At 41.8% G+C, this 17,174-nt stretch overlaps 1 protein-coding gene across 4 annotated transcripts in view; it reads left to right on the top strand.

Annotated features, from left to right (window-relative positions):
- The window catches only part of ZHX3 (zinc fingers and homeoboxes 3), a 125,885-nt gene that overhangs the window by 34,567 nt on the left and 74,144 nt on the right, over positions 1–17,174 (top strand). The gene's annotated exons all lie outside the window — the stretch shown is intronic.

Raw genomic sequence — 17,174 nt, 5'->3', positions numbered from 1 at the left:
CTCTGGAGAACCCAGGCTGATACAGTACTTAACAAATGCTCTCATTATTGATGCAGAAAGAAGAACAAGTGTGGTAAACAAAATGCTTTCTGTAGTTTTAGCTGTGTTGAGTTTGAGGTGCCCATGGAATCCACATGCAGATACCTGCAGGCCAATGTAGTGAAGTCTAGGAGAACTCACATGAGTGGTCTGCACTGCAGATATATAAGTTTGGAAGTTACCAGTTTGTAGCTGGCAGTCGAAGCTATGTTTGTGGATGATTTCAAACATAAGTATGTTAAGGTAAGAGGAGGTATCAAGATGGAATCCCAGGAGTCACTGACATGTAGAGGAGAGGAAGAGGAGCCAGTAAAGGAAGCCAAGAAGAAAGAGTAGACAGAGAGGAGGATAACCAGGAGAGAATGGGGTTGTTGAAATCAAGGCAGGGGAGAATTTTTCTTTTATTTCCTTCCTTCCTTCCTTCCTTCCTTCCTTCCTTCCTTCCTTCCTTCCTTCCTTCCTTCCATCCATCCATCCATCCATGAGAGACACAGAGGCAGAGAGAGGCAGAGGGAGAAGGAGGCTCCCCACCGAGCAGGGAGCCCGATGCAGGACTCAATCCCAGGATCCTGGGATCACGACCTGAGCCAAAGGCAGATGCTCAACCACCGAGCCACCCAGGTGCCCCAAGACAGGGGAGAATTTCAAGGAGGGAGTGCAGCGCTGGTAAGTGCCTCAAGATCAGGAGAAATGTTGCTATATGTCTGTTGAACTTAGCTCCTAGGAGGTATTGTCAGAAGTGATTGTTTCAGTGTCATGATGTATCACAGTGGGTGGAACAGAGGATCGTGGAGGTGAAGTGGAGATGCATGTCTGCTGCTCCTCTTTCTTCAGAGCTCACTTCTGAAGTGTGATGCTAAGAAGGGATGGTGGGAAGGGATGATTTTAGGATAAGAGGGGCCCTCGCATGTTTAGAGGCTGAAGAGATGGAACTAGAAGAGAGGAAGAAAGCAGAGATTCAAGGGAGAGAAAGGACAAATGGTCAGTCAAATGCTCCTCCAAGGGTAGATGGTCAGTAAAGTTGCCAGAGGGGGAACGCCTCTTTCACTTTGTATGGAAAGAGGAAAAGCTACTTGGGGATACAGATATGTCTACAGCAGGTAGGAGACTAGAAGTTTTGCCCTCATCAGATCTTCTGTGTTTGCAGAGTGGACCTTTGGCAACAGCTGAGCCAGGATGAGCTGGTGCAGTAAGATCTCTGCAGATGGCAGTGAAGGTATAAAGTTCTGTGGGGCTCAAAGTAGAGGCTGGTGATTGCTCCCATTGTCTGTTGAGTGAAAGCTTTGCCCCGGAGTCTGGTGTTTGTCCAGTCCTCCAGAGTCTGCTTTTAACTAGTTCTGCCAGCCTGCCTGTCTTGTCTATGTCATTCTGGCACCCTTGTACTTTAGCCAGGAGCATTTCTGCTCTAGCACCAGCATTTGGCTTGGGGAGACTGGGTGCTATAGGGAAGATGCCATTGGATTTGGAGTCAGGGGTCCTGTGGTTCAGTCTTGGGGCCTCAGACACAGCTTAACTCTCCAGGTCTGTTTCTTCATTTGTAAACTGTTCATTATAACAACAGTAAGTGATGATGGTGATGGTTGTGTCAGAGGAGAAAACATATTTTAAAGTACTGTGAAGAGGGTAAGTAGTATATAAATGGAGCTGGTGTCATGAGGCCATGAGTAACCCTAGCTCCAGACTTTTGTATAAATGTTCTTTACCACTAGAGCCCTCCCCCTTCCATCCAACTATCTAAATTCAGCCTCTATTACATAGAGACACGCTAGCTCCTGTAACAGATAAACCCTGCTGGAATCTCAGTGGCTTAAAACAGTCGACATTTTCATGCCCATTTGAAGTCCAGTCATCTTGGGGGTGGCGGGGGCCCAGACTGATGGATGATCTGCTATCTTCAAACCAGAGTTTCCAAGGTTGCCTTGGATGTCCACGTCCAGCCAGCAGAGTGGGAGAAGAGAAAATGTGGATGACTGTCTGAGAGGCTTTTATGCACCAGACTTAGGATGGGAGCTGGTGACCAAGGCCAAAGGAGAGAGGGCTGAGAGAGGCATTTAGTGGGTGGGAGGTGAATTTGGAGTGTGTATGTTTTCTTGTGTGCAGACTGGTGGCGGGGGCTCTGCGAAGCATGAGGCAGGCCCTGGGTAGCGCTAGGGCAGAACAGACAGGCAGCTCCTCCTGCCTTGATGGACAGAGCATAGGAAGGGCTAGAACTGGTTCCTGGGAAAGGCCAGCGCTGCAAAGGTGGAAGAGAAGTCCCCAGGTCGGGACATAGGCAGGACAACTGGGGTGTTTATATACCTTCGGAGACGAGCTTCCTAACAGTTGGGGAGGCAGATACTCTACCTTTTTCAAGATGAGAAGATTGATGAGGTGACGCCTTGACAGAAGTCACACAACTAATAGGCATCAGAGAAAGGAGCTGGGACTTGAGTCTCTGACATCAAAGGAGAGCCAGGAAGCACCCCAGCCTCACCCCAGAGCTGGAAAAGCTGGACTCTGCGGTTGGTTGGAGGTGAAACCCTGGGCATGGGGTAGAGGAGGACCTCTGTGGTGGCTGCTTCTGTTATGAGTGACTCACCTTTTGGCTGCTTCAGTTGGAGGAGGGCAGACGAGGCAGGGGCATTCCAGGCAGAAGGAGCAGCCTGAGTGAAGATCCTGAGGTTGAACTGTGCTTACAGACGGGGTTTGGGGACTGGAAGGAGGCCGGGTTGGTCCATGGTGAGCAGCAGGGGAATGTGCATGCGAAGGTGCCAGAGAGGAAAATGGGCCCCACATCACACAAGAATATCAGGCCACGGCAAGGAGTTAAGGCTTTATTCTAAGGGCAGTGGGAAACCATTGTACATTTTGAGCAAGAGGGCAGAATGGTCCAATTTAGAGTTTAAAAAAGACTACTGTGGCTGTTGTGGAGAATGAGTGGCGGGGAGGCCATGGTACATATTGAATGTAGTGGGTGAGGGAAGAGGAGGAATTTAGTGGAAGTGAGTCTGGAGCTCCAAGCAGAGGTTCAGGCTGGTAAAGAAAATTGGATCCTGTATTTCCTGTTAGCTCACTCCCTGTTCTTAGCCAAGTTTCCTGCAAGTAGCCTTATCCAGTGTCTACTTCCTTCCCTCATCCACTCAACCTCTGTGCTCTGGCTCTGTCACTGCCACTTCCCTGAAATGTCTTGGGCAAAGGGCACGGCCCTTTATGGTTAACCAAGTCTTAGCCTTTAGGTCTTGTCTGACTTGATTTGCATCCAGTCACACCATGAGCTGTTCCTGCCTTGGAATGTCCTTCTCCTTAGCCCCTTGTGGCCCCTTTGCTGTTGCCCGACTCCTCAGCCCAGCCCTGATGTGCTAGCATTCCCCAGGCTCTGACCTTGGTCTTCCTGGGTTTCCTCTATGCTGCTCTGAATAGAGAGAGCTCTGCCCCTTTTCATTGCACCAATGCCTCCTTGCTTTTCTAGCTTCATCTCACGTGTCCCCTTCTCCAGGAAGCCTTCCTTGACCTCTCAGTCTGGGTTAGGTGCCACTTCTCCTTTTCTATTTCTTCTGGAGCATAAAGTCGATGTGATAGCACTTAGCACCCTGCTTATTTGTATCCCCAGTCTAATTGTGCTTCAAAAGGGTAGGATTACAACTAAAGGCCCTGTGATCTAGGACAAAGATTGCTTTCTGCAGTTTAGGTGAAAGCCACACTTTGTAATGAAGGCATCTACACCTGATAGTGTGTCCTTTAGTAGAGCAGTCATTTCTCACTGGGTCTGAGGGCTGTGAATTCTGGAATAATATCTTCTGTGAACAGAAGGAATTAACTCAGAAGAATTAGTCATTGTTTCTATCTTCTGAAAGGAAAAGAAATCTGAGAATTTAAGAATATGAATTGCTTCAGAAGAGCTTCCAAAGACCTGCACTGTCTGGAAATTTGGTTCCCCACACCCTCGCTCCTGCTTCCAAAAACTTGTAATATGTGCCTCGTAGTTTGTGATTCCACAGTTCTGGGTTCAGAATGTGGTGATGAGCACTAAAGTTCCCTAGGCTGAATTGTGGTACCCTTCAAAGGTGGCAACCAGCATGAATGAAAGACCAGCTCCTGCCTTGATCCCCTCCCTCCTGCCAATCAGCTGACCGTGTGAGTGAGAAAGAGATGGATAGAGACAGCAGTGTATACTCAGGCATGCAAGGCCCAGCTCTGTGGTTTCAGCAAGGTGGTTAAGACCATGAAACTCTTGTCTCCTCCAAAGGACCTCTTCTCCTCTCCTGAGTTCTTTTTGTCTTTCTCTCCGTTCCAAACCTACCCTATCCTTTTTTTTTTTTTTTGGCAGGTGGAACAAAGAAAATAAATGTTGAATCACTTTTTTTCCCCCCAGTGGCTTGATTTTTAGAATCTTGCTTGATTTTTTTCAATGTTCAGTTTTCTGAGCCTGACTTGAGCAAAAAGCAGAGATGCCTTTGACTGTGACCCTTGGTTTGATTACTCAAAAATATGCTACAGGTTGTACTTGTGCCTTGTTGATGTAGTGTGGAGCAGATTTGTTTGTAAGAAAAAACACTGTGGGGTTGTTATTTGGTTTTAAACTGTAGACATCTCTCAAATGAGACTGCCAAAGTATATTGAATAGTGGACTGAATTTGAGCCCCCAGCTTACTCTCACAAGGGTTTCTCATTATTAGGATGAGCAATGCTTATGCATGAGCCACGCTATATTGATTCTGGGTGTGTTTACTTCTGGTGTCCAAACAAGACATTAGGATTGCATACTCAGATAGGAAGTGACGTGAGGTTTTCCAGTATGCCCACTGGTGAGATGCCAACTCCCCTTCTCATGTGGGGGTCTTATCTTCTCTGTTAGCCTAAGAACATTCCTCCTCATAGGAAACTATAATCTGTTTTATGACCTTTGACTCATTGGATTTACTTCGTTTTTTCCACTGTATACAACATATACAACTCTTCAAATACATGAATACTGGTATCATCGCTTTCATCCCCCAGGCCTTTCCCCTCTAGACTATGGATCGCTAGTTTTTTTGGAATGGTCTTTATTCCACATGATGTGATTCTAGTAGATCATTGCAAGGTTTTATTAGCTCAATCTCTTGTTGAATTTACTCTTAGCTGAAACCCACCTGAATAGAAGTTCTGAAATGTCTATTTAATGGATTCTTTTTATCTTAGTGATCTTAATGGGTAAAGCATTTTGCTACATTTGGTAATATTGTAATATGTTTTCCTCTAAAAGAAAATAGGCTTTTATGTCTGGGATGTAGGTACAATACCAGTAAGGCCACAGAAGTTGATTTCTAGCTACAGAAGAGGTAAGCAACTTCATTTGGGTTTAATAGAAGTGAGCATTGGCTGAGTCCTCATAGCATGCCAGCCACTGCACCAGGGACTGCTACATATATCATTCATTTAGTTTAACACAGCAACCCTGGTTGATAAAGATCACTAATACTAGATGCTGTTACAGACCTCATGTTAATGATGAAGAAACTGAGGCTTAGAAAAGTTGAGACTCGTCCAATTTTCCCATGTTTCATTGTGACCCAGATCTTGAGCTTAAATACTCTACTTAATACACTACTAAACTGCTTCTCTAGCACCTTTTTGCTGGGTAAAGCTCTGTGTACAGCACCTTTCTCTTGTGTCTCATATTTAGCTCTCTGGTTTCTTAAAGTGTAAATTTTGAAAATAAAGAATTGAATTGTTCTTTGCAGCTCACTAGGGCCCTTTGAAGAGTGTTCTACCTCAGTAGAACTGAGGTCCTTAGTTGTCTGTAGGTCTCCAGACCCAGTAAAAAGAGATTAAACCTCTAAGAGTTCTTTGGTCTTAGGTGGTCTCTGGTGCCCCTGCAGACCCCATATGACCATCTTAAACCAGTCAAACTCTAGTGCCATCATGGTGGGCTAGGACTAAACCTTTTATTTGCCTTTGGGCAACTGGCAAGCACAGACCAAATGGGAGAGAGTATGGCTGTTGTAGTTCGACTGGCAGGCAGATACCTGTATTCAGTCCTGGCTCTGCCTCATACACCCTCTCTGGGCCTGTGTCCTCATTTCCTGGGACTTGGGAGAGAGAGAAAGGCATGAGGATGGGGCGGGAGCTGGTTCCTTTGTGTTCTTTTTCCACTCTTTCAGAGGTTAAAATAGCTCTTTTGGTATTGGAGATTCAGTTCTTTCTTGTGCCCTGTTTCCCAACTCCACACTTGAAACAGTGGCACAGTTGGAAGGATGGGACTTTGGGAGGCTACTCTTTCCCCCAGCCCTCAAGAGATTGGTGACTTGGACACCATTATTAACTTGGGATCAGACTGGGATCATTAACTGTTTGGACTGAGGAATTGAAATATGAGTCTACCTAAAACTTCTTCCCCAATTCATAGGGCCCCAATGGTTCAGGGATTGATGGTTTGTGTCTGTGGTCTATAGGTATGTGTAGTGGAAGGTGGAGAAAAAAGTATTAGGTAAGCATCTCTTGAACATCACCATGTGCTAGGGACTTTCTCATGTTACAATCACCTTTTGGGGTAAGTAGTATTATTTCTGTGTTATAGATGTGGAAAATTTGAACCCAAATCTCTTGGCTGTAAGTCAGCTCAGTCCTGGTGATCCCTGTGGTGACAGATGGTAGCCAGATATTCTTCACATCTGACTGCCTGCTGCCCACTCCAGAAAGCCACAGTTCATAGCATTGCTGGGAGAACACGGGAGGACTGTAAAAGAAGTGCTGTATATTTTTTTTTCTTCACATCTGTGAACTTGAAGAGAAGGGGAAAAAGGAGGAAAAAAACTCAACTTGGCATGAATCATGCTAAGTGAGATCAAATAAGGTGAAAAGCAAAATAGAATCCAGAAATTTAGTTTTGCTTTTACTCAAAGTTCACAGGCGGCTGCTGTACAAAGTCCTTTTTACTTGTCACAACTTTGAGTATTTTTCATAACATGAACCTCATTATCTTTTATTTGTTTATGAACTTAAATAGCTTTATAAAACACAAAGGATGTGTCACCTTTGTTATTTCATTTCTTGCTAATGTATAAATTATTACTACTATTTTTAAAGATTTATTTATTTCAGGGTACCTGGATGGATCAGTTGGTTAAGTGTCTGCCTTTGGCTCAGGTCATGGTCCCAGAGTCCTGGAATCAAGCCCCACGTTGGGCTCTTTGCTCAGCGAGAAGCTGGCTTTTCCCTCTACTCCCCACTTGTGCTCTCTGTCCCCCCCCCCCTCAAATCCTTTATTTCAGTGAGAGAGAGGTAGACAGACAGACAGCACGTGTGCAGTGAGGAGAGGCAGAAGGAGAGGGAGAGAAACTCAAGCAGACTCTCCCCTGAGCGCAGAGCCCGGATCAGACCTGAGCTGAAACCACCAAGAGTCACTTAACCGACTGTGCCAGCCACCCAGGCACCCCTCATGTATAAATTATTACACTTAATAAGTTAAAATTCTTTCAATTCCTGATACATTCAGCGTGTTTATTTTTTTTTTAATAGTCAACAGTGAAGTGGAAATTTTAAGTAAAAGAGGAATCCTAACACCCTAGAAAATAAACTTTAAAATTTTCTTTTTTTCCCTAGTTTTTGTTGCATCCATGCAAAAGGTTTATATGGCTGAAATTATACAAGTTTACATTGTTTTCTTGTCATTATGAGTGTGTTTCTATGTTGCTGTATAATTTTCATAATTATTTATAATAGTTTATCAGTTTACCTTAAACATTCTCCTACTTGTTGTATATTATTATTTACCCTGTTTCATGTCATGGAATAGATTGGCAATTTTGTTGAATATTGGTTTAATATTTTTCTTTAAAAACATTGTTCATTTGCATCTTCATGCACTAGTTTCCCACCCTTCCCTCTTTTGTTCTTTCTGGCAGAGGAAAAGGAATTGTTGTTGTTATTATTTTTTTTTAGAATAATTTCTCAGAAGTGAGATGAGCAACTCCGAAGGTATATCAAAGAACATTAAACATGGTAGTTTTAGGGATTACTGAGAGAATCAAGATTACAATTAAAATGAGTCATTAAGCAGAGATGTCACTTAAAATGTTAATGTGGGTTTTTATTAAAGCCTAGGTTTTAAAGATTATTACTAAAGGAGAAATTAAGTATCATTGATGTTTACATATAAAATTTAGCTGAAACCCTAAGTTGTAATTAGGCTTTTTTAAAAAAAATTGTTCTTGGCTAAATTGAATGCAGCATAATTCTGAACAGATCTTGTGTTTGATTAATGATGTTGGTCCCAGTTATCCTGCAGCTCTGGAATATTAGTGTTGGCCTGGCAGTCCCCTGGGCTCTTCCCTGGGAGTGGTCATCTCCTCCCTGGCCCACTCTGCTCAGTTACTTTTGTGTGTGCACTCCTTCACAAAGCTGGAGCCCTTTGGCCAGAAGGGCGTCCTTGTATGGTGCCATTGCCCTTCCACTTGCCTTTCATGAGCCATAGTTCTGCTTTCTCAAGCAACAGTCACGTTTCTTCTATTGGTCTGAAAACTTGAGAAAATCAGATATTGGTTCTGGTGTTTGCTCTCTGTGTCCTTAGCTCTTGGCATAGTTCCTGGCACATAGCAGATGCTCAAAAACACATTTGCAGAATGAAATGTCTCGAGACAGTCTTTCAAATGTATGAATATAACGGTGATATCCCCACCTAATCACCTCTGCTTCAGGTTTAATATCCTCCAGTTCAGCCATTCCCCATGATAGAATTTCTAGAGCCTTTCCCCTTGTCCGTTGCTCACCATTGTCTGTGGCCACAGTTTGCTGTCAGTTATTCTGTTAGAATATGTGGCCAGATTGGCAGGCAGTTCTCCAGAAGTAGTCTGATTTGCAGTAATACATTCAAGTGAGCATTACTCCCCCCCCCCCCGCCCCTCCCCCGAAAATCCCTAGTTGTTTGTATCTTTTCATGTGATCTGCTGTCAAGCCTGGTTTCTTCTGAGAGGTGCTTGTGCAGTTGAGTGTTTCCTTTTAGATTAGTGTCAGTTGGGATTTGATGAGGGCTCTTCAATGTCCTCATGTGAGTCATCAGTAAAAATGAGGAACAGGGGTGGCCCACGGAAGTGCTCTGTGGAAACCTCCCTTCAAATTGACAGTAATCCCCTAATCCAAGGCTTTTCAAACTGTGGTGTGCATACAGATTATATGGGAATTTGGTTAAAATGCAGATTCTGATTCAATAGGTCCTTGTGCAACCTGAGAGTCCATCATTCTAATAAGTTCCAAGGTGATGCTAATGCTGAGTCTTTCAAGTCATACTTGAGTAGCAAGGCAAGGTTTTTGGAGTTGTTCATGAAAACAAATCCCTTACTGTGTAGATCACTGTGTTGTACCCATCAGAGCCTTAACTGATACTCTCTGATTGCAGTTACTTGAGCTCATACCCAGAGGTTCATCTCCTACCTCACTAGGTAAGGAAAATAAGAGTAGTGCTATTTTGCCGGCTTCCAGGTGGTTGTATGCCTCTCCCTGCATGTTTAATTGGACTCTTACTTCCAGCGTATCCAACATATTTAGTATCTTTTCAAGTTTCTTGTTATCTGGACATTTGATAAAGTGATCATGTATACTGAACACATTTTTAAAATTATTTATCTGGCATACTTTCGTATACCAGAAAGTTACCCAAAGAGAAACTAAATAGATAGATAGTTTTTAAAATGTTGGTGAGAAAGTATAGTGTTACTGATAAAATTCTTTTATAAGAAATATTATGGAGCATCCAATTTTTTTTAGCTCTATTGGAATTTGGAGAAAATGGATGCATTGTTGAAATTACATTCCTGAACTGAAAGATACTCATGCAGCTGGCAGCCCTTCAGTAATAGATTAGCAAGTGAGTTCTGTAGAACTCAGGTTGAGGAGGTCATGAGCATCTGATCCCCCTTTTCTCCAAGGTTTTAATCTCCAAGCTTAGGGGATGGGTGCTTTTCTTTCGCCTTTTACACAAAGCAGAAAACACTATGTCCAAGACTTTTTTGGAGGCATAAAGAGATGATTATTATGTCAAAATTTGGATGACAAAGGCATTTACACTTATTTTGTAGAGCTCAATGTGATCTCAGTAGGGTGTGTCTCTGTGTTAGAGATTCCCTCTTTGTGAGATAGGCTCATATTTCCTCAAAGCTGTAGGATGAATGGAAAGAAGTATTCTGCTAATGTTCTTGAAAGAAAAGTTTTGCTTTGAATCATTCCACAGGTTAAGGTGGTGTGTAGAAACTGACTAGCGTTTCTAAGCAGTCCTAAGCAGACTTTTGGGATATCAGAGGATATGATAGTACCTTTCAAAGTGCATTTGACCCAGTGCCCTAGTCATGGCAATTTAGAGCTTGATTGTTGCAATTATCACAATGCACAAACACACACTCTTACATTGTACCTGTATAGACCATCTTTTCTTTTTGTTTTGAATATAGTAGGTGTGGCCTCCACCCTGAAAAGTATTCTGTTCACTGAATATCCAAAAAATGCCCCTCTCCCTGCACTCTCAAAGCCCTTAAGCCCCAAGTTCATCATTTAAGCATACGGGGGACAGGTTAGGAGTGACATGTTGCTGTTGTAGTTTACCCATGAATTTCCTCCCTTTCCACAACGATGTGTTTTTTTTCTTTAATGATTTTATTTATTCACGAGAGAGAGAAAGAGGCAGAGACACAGGCAGAGGGAGAAGCAGGCTCCCTGCAAGGAGCCAGATGTGGGACTCGATCCCAGGATCCTGGGATCATGACCTGAGCCAAAGGCAGACGCTCAACCACTGAGCCACCCAGGTGCCCCACAATGATAGTTTTCTATGATAAACCAGATTTCTTCCATCTGCTCATTTGCAAGCACATTGCAGCAGCAATCATGCTTTCTCTTTAACATTTTTTTTCATTATAGTATTTTTCAAGTATGTATTATAAACCTCTATGAACTCATTACATAATCTTGACAATATCAACATCTTTTTTTTTTTAATATCAACATCTTACAATCTAGTTTCATTTATTCCCCATCCTTCTTCATCCTCTTCCCTACCCACCACCGTACACCCACCTCTCTCTTCTGGTCTTTTAGAGCAAATTCCAGATATCTTATCATTTTACCTGTAATACTTCAGTATGTAAGTTAACAGAGAAATAATTTTTTACAACCTTTTCATTGAAGTATAACATACATAGGGAAAAATGAACATAAGTATAGAGGCTGGCGAATTTTCACAAGCTGAATGGATCTGTATAACCAGCACCTGGACCAAGAAGCAGAACATTACCAGTACTAAAGCAGTGGACTTTTCTGTGAATTTAATGTTAATCTCCAGTTTGTCCTTTGCTAAATATTCTGAACCTATTCTGGTGCATAATTGAAGCTTTTATGGTATGTTCATAATTTAATTAGGCAAATGTAATTAGGTTTTCATTTCAAATATATGAAACAGGTCCCTTTGCTTCTCTTTCTTTTCTTTCAAATGGGTCATCTTGAAACCCTCTTGTTCAAATGTTACCTTTGCCCGGAATGTGTTTGGACTTCTTATTACTAGTTTTTAGTTTATATGTGTCTTTTTTGCTAAAATTACAACTAGGATAGAGGTGAATATTTACATAAGAAATTTCCTTATTTGTTCAACAAACTTTTATTGACCACCTAGTATTTGTCAGACATACTGCTAAGCATCAGAAAAATAGCAGTGAACAAGTGAGACAGGGTCATTTCCCTGTGGCATTTGCAGCTTAGGGGACAGAAAGCTTTCCCTAGTATCCTGGATCGTGTCAACAGTGTGACAGTACTAAATAACGCTGTTGAAACTGCTGAAAGGAAAATGCAGAATCTTCAGTGTTTTTACAGATATATCCAGTACTTTTATTGGTACAAATCAAGATCTTATCCTTGACATGTTACCCAAAGGAAGACAGACGTCTTCATGAATAAAACGATATGTACTGAGGGACACTCTGATCTGTAACAGTGCAGTGATGTAAGCAGCCCTTTAAATTCAAATTTGAAATAAAACAAGGAGCTCCTTTATTTCCTCTCTATTTGACTGTGACTTGGGAGCCACTCACTCATGAACTTGAAATCGGAAGCACAGTTACATTAAAGAACACAATTGAAACTAAGTTATTCACCAGTGGCCTGGTGATGATTGAAAATGGTTATATATTCAAGAATATTTGTTAGGTCCCATTATTTAGCATGTCCAAAAAATGAGTTGATTTCTTCTTACAGCTTCCCAAATATTTGTATCTATTCAACTTAATACCTTAATGTTAAAAAATTGCTAAGTAAAAAAAATTACTAAGTATATTTAAATAAAACTAGAAAGTCTTGAAATTCAAAGGGGCTTTAAGGATAATTTGGGATAGTCACCTTTACAGTGCAAAAATGCCCTCAGCCTATGCCCAGCACCTGTGGTGATGGAGATAGATTAGGGGTCAAGGGCATATAATATAAAGGAAGGAATTTGTTATAAGATAAGAGTGGTAATTACCTATGGAAAGCTTTTGGGCCCTCAGTAAGTACAGATTGGTTGGCTGGTTTTGTTTTGATCCAGGTAACATTCTGGCCAGCTATAACTTGTCTTCTACAGTCCGGTTTCTCCCTGTGGACATCTAATGTATCACCTTTTTGATAAACTTTGGCATTGGCTAGGGAAACATCCCAAGAACTTCTTAGTTTTCTAAGTTTGGGATTAACATTAAAGCATACAATTTTAACCATTTATTCATGTAACATATTTATTGTCTATTGTATGCCAGTCACTGTTCTAGGCAAAAGGGATGATAGGATGGAGCAAAAAGTCCCTATTACCATGGAAATTTCAAGTTCATGAATGAGTGGCTCTAAAGTTGCAGTCAGACATGAAATAAAGGAAATGGATAAGGTCTGAAGAAGATGATGATTTGGGGTTGGGACATGTTGAGCTTGGGAGGCAGTGGGCCATCCAAGAGCAGGTATCTTGTAGGCAGCCAGCTCTGTGCTTGAGAGAAAGCTGGCTTTGGGCATACAAGGTGGGATTTGAAGCAGTTGGAACAGAGGAGGTGGGGCAAGGGAGGTGAGTGGTTTGAGAGCCGGAGATAGTCTAGGATGGCATAGTGCTTGGTGGCTTTTAAGAACCAAATAAATATTTTAGAATTCATTTATTTGATCAACAACTGTAATCCTTTTAAAGTAATTATATAATAAACATTACTTATTCACTAATTGTATCATGAAGCAAGTACAGATTTCTCATTACTTTGGAGAAACTGTTTTCTGTTACAAAGTTTTGAGAAGTAGAGGTTTTATATAATGTTTCCTTTTTTTCTTTTTAGAATTATGTAATATGCTAAAATACACACACACACACGTAACAGCCAAAATACATGCAAGTATAGAGGGTAAAGTTTGTTCCTTTATCTCTCTCCTTACCCTTTTACCACCCAAGACTTTTTTCTATGACTTTCTGTATACTGTTCTCGAGCAGCTATGTTCTGAACAGTCCATCTTGGAGATTAGAGAATGCAATTGCTCATATTTATCTTTGATTTAGAGACCATTGATCAGTTAGAGTAATACTCCTTGATGGCCTACTCAGGGAATGTACTTGCCTTTGCCCTTAGTGGTGGGCAGTCTTTTATAGGAAGTCTTTCAACTGCATAGTTAGTGGATAGCTGAAGCTCCATATTATGGACTTTGGAAAGCACAGCTGGACAGATGCAGGTTGTGGGCAAGTCTCATTTCTGGGATATTAAAAAATCACCATCCACATAGAGATGGGACATCTAAAGAGTTGTGAAGTATCTTTGGTGATGCACTGAATTTTGAGTGTTATTACTTGTACTAGTCAAGGGTTGATCAAAATAATTATCTTGTGAAAAGTAGTCACAAGGCACTATACATTTTATTAGATTTCTTGTTTCCTCAGTTTTACTGAGGAAATGGACCTCGATTTCTAGAGTTGACGTTCAGCTACCAACTTAGGGGTGGACCTCATTAGAAGCTTGGGGGGCCTAATTGTGCCTACTGACCTCTAAGGCATTGACCCTACAGTGTTAAATATGCATAAAAATATGTGCTTGAGGAAGATTGTTACTTGTTAGGGAAGATGAGAGAGAAATTATGTGTTTGCCCTTGGTGTTTGCAGCATATCACTGGATCTAGAATTTAAATGAAAAAATAGTCCAGAGCAAAAGCACCAAAAGAGTATTTTGTATTTTTTGACAACTTGCTGATTTCTGGTCTTCCTCATTTTGGTAAAATTGTACCTTTAAGAATTTAGTTGTTTAAAAAAAAAAAAAAAAAAAAAAACTTAGTTGTTGGGATACCTGGGTGGCTCGTCAGTTAAGCATCTGCTTTCGGCTCAGGTCATAATCTCAGGGTCCTGGGGTCTCAAGCCCTGAGCAATCCTGTTCAATGGGGAGCCTGCTTCTCCCTCTCTCTGCCTGCCCTGCATTCGTGCTCTCTCTTGCTCTCTCTCTGCTCTCTCAAATAATAAATAAAATCTTAAAAAAAAAAAAGAATTTAGTTTTTAAAGTCCTAAACCTGGTAGTTATCCTTACAGCTCCATCCTTCATGCCCACTCTACTAGAAGGCCTTCTTTTTTTTTTTTTTTTTATTTATTTTTTTTTATTGGTGTTCAATTTACTAACATACAGAATAACACCCAGTGCCCGTCACCCATTCACTCCCACCCCCCGCCCTCCTCCCCTTCTACCACCCCTAGTTCGTTTCCCAGAGTTAGCAGTCTTTACGTTCTGTCTCCCTTTCTGATATTTCCCACACATTTCTTCTCCCTTCCCTTATTTTCCCTTTCACTATTATTTATATTCCCCAAATGAATGAGAACATATAATGTTTGTCCTACTAGAAGGCCTTCTGATCCTGCTTCCAACATAGAAAACCCGTCTCCAGGGCCAGTGCTCTAATGCAGGCCACTGTCACCCAAGACTTCTGCAGTTACCTTGTGCCTTCTCTTTCAGCTTCCACTCTTGCTTCTCCTCCATTTCATTCTACACCCATTTCACCTATCCTTTACTGCTCCGCCCCCTACCCCATGGCAACCACCAATCTATTCTCTATGAGCTGCTTTTTTTTTTTTTTAATATTCCACATATAAATGGGATTCCTGTCACATCTAAGTGTCTTTGCCTGTCTGAGTTATTTCACTTAGCAGAATGCCTTTGCAGTCCATGCATGTTGTCTCAAATGGCAGGATTTCCTTCTTTTTTATGGTTGAAAAATATCTCACTGTGTGTATATACACGAGATTTTCTTTATCCACTCATCCATCAGTGAACACTTAAATTGTTTCCATATCTTGTCTATTGTGAATAATGCTGCAGTGAACATGGCAGGGTAGATATCTTTTGTGAGTTAGTGTTTTTGTTTTCTCCAGATAAATATACAGAAGTACAATTGTTGGATTATATGGTAGTTCTATTTTTAATTTTTTGAGGAACCCCCATACTATTTCCTTAGTGGCTGCACCAAATTACATTCCCACCCATAGTACATAGAGTTCCCTTTTCTCCACATCACCACTTATTTCTTGCTTTTTAAATAATAACCATTATAACAGATGTGAGGTGATATCTCATTTCCTCAATAATTATTGATATTGAGTATCTTTTCACAAGCCTATTGGCTATGTGTATATCAGTTTTTTTTAATTCATGAGAGTGAGAGAGAGAGAGAGGCAGAGAGAAAGGCAGGCTCCATGCAGGGAGCCCGATGTAGGACTCCATCCCGGGTCTCCAGGATCACATCCAGGGCCAAAGGTGGCGCTAAACTGCTGAGCCACCCGGGCTGCCCATCAATTGGTATTTTTAAAAATGGTTTTATTTATTTATTTGAAAGATTGAGAGAGAGAGAGAGAGAGCATGCACACACACAAGCCGGGGGGGTGGTGGTGCAGAGGGAGAGAGACCAGCAGATTCCATGCTGAGCGGGGAGCCCAATGTGGGGTTTGATCCTAGAGATCCTGACCTTAGCCACCCAGGCACCCTTTAATTGGTATATTTTAAAAGCACCACAGATGATTCTGATGTGTGGCTTTGGTTGGGAACTCTGGTTGGGTGATTAGAGTAGCAACTGTAGCAGGTTCCCCCAGCATAGGTGGAAATTGTTCTAGGAGTAAATTCAGAGTACAAAAACTCTAGTCCTGCTCGGTGGCTGGGATATTGCTCAGGGTTCTAAGGGGGTGTATGTGTTGTCATTTGTGGTGCTATTTCTTCAGTCTCCAGTCCTAGCCCTTAGGTGGGTGGTCCCCTACTGCCGATCCCCATCTTTATTCTAGAGAGCTCTTCTCATAACTTAGCCTTCCTGAGAGCCCTGGGGGATACAGCTTTTCTATGGATCTTTATTCTCCTACCAATCCCTGGCCCACTTCCACTTCCACATGCAGCTTCTACTGTCTCTGAATTTGGGTTTGCTTCCCCCCCCCCGCCCCCCGCAGTTCTCTTGAGCACACTCACATTTTTGGAAGTCTTTTGCTCAGTTTCAGTTGCAGGTTCCTCTAGTGGTTAGCACTGTTACTATTCAGTTCTGATGGCTTGAGGGGGTGAGCAGAATTCCTTATGGTTCTCCTGATGGCATGTTTCCAGTTTATCCTGTGCTCTGTGGACTTATTCGTCTCTTATATTTTTATAACGTATACTCTTACTGTTACAAATATATAGTCTTTTATATTGTCATTTTAAGGAAGGGGAGAAGTATGTTCTAATGCTTCATTATTTGTCATGAACCAGAAGTCCCCAAACACTTTTTGGTTACCTCTGAAAAGTGTCAGATATACAAAGGATTAAGCAGACTCTTCAGAGATGGGGAGCTATAGTGGTTTCACCAAATGAAAAATGACTTTATTCCGTTAGTGAAAAATGCATTTAAAGTCACAAGATGCCATTTTCACATATCAAATTAGCAAGGTGTGTTGAGGGAGTAGGTGTGGTGGGGGAGAGCTTATGAGGGATGGGAGGTATGTATAAAAGAGAATTTAATCCCAGCAAGGGTGTGGGAGTATGGACATTCTTATATACTGTTTGTGGAATGCAAATTGATACAATTCTTAATGTGGTTTGGCAATATGGGCCTTAAAAATGTTCATACTTTTGGGTGCCTTGATGGCTTAGTTAAGCATCTGACTATCTCAGCTCAAGTCTTGATCTCAAGATCATGAGTTCAAGCCCAGCATG

The sequence above is a fragment of the Canis aureus genome, chromosome 26 (genome assembly GCF_053574225.1).
Source record: "Canis aureus isolate CA01 chromosome 26, VMU_Caureus_v.1.0, whole genome shotgun sequence".
NCBI lineage: Eukaryota > Metazoa > Chordata > Mammalia > Carnivora > Canidae > Canis > Canis aureus.
The sequence above is the reverse complement of the archived record's forward strand: the minus strand, read 5'-3'. Positions and strand labels throughout refer to the sequence as shown.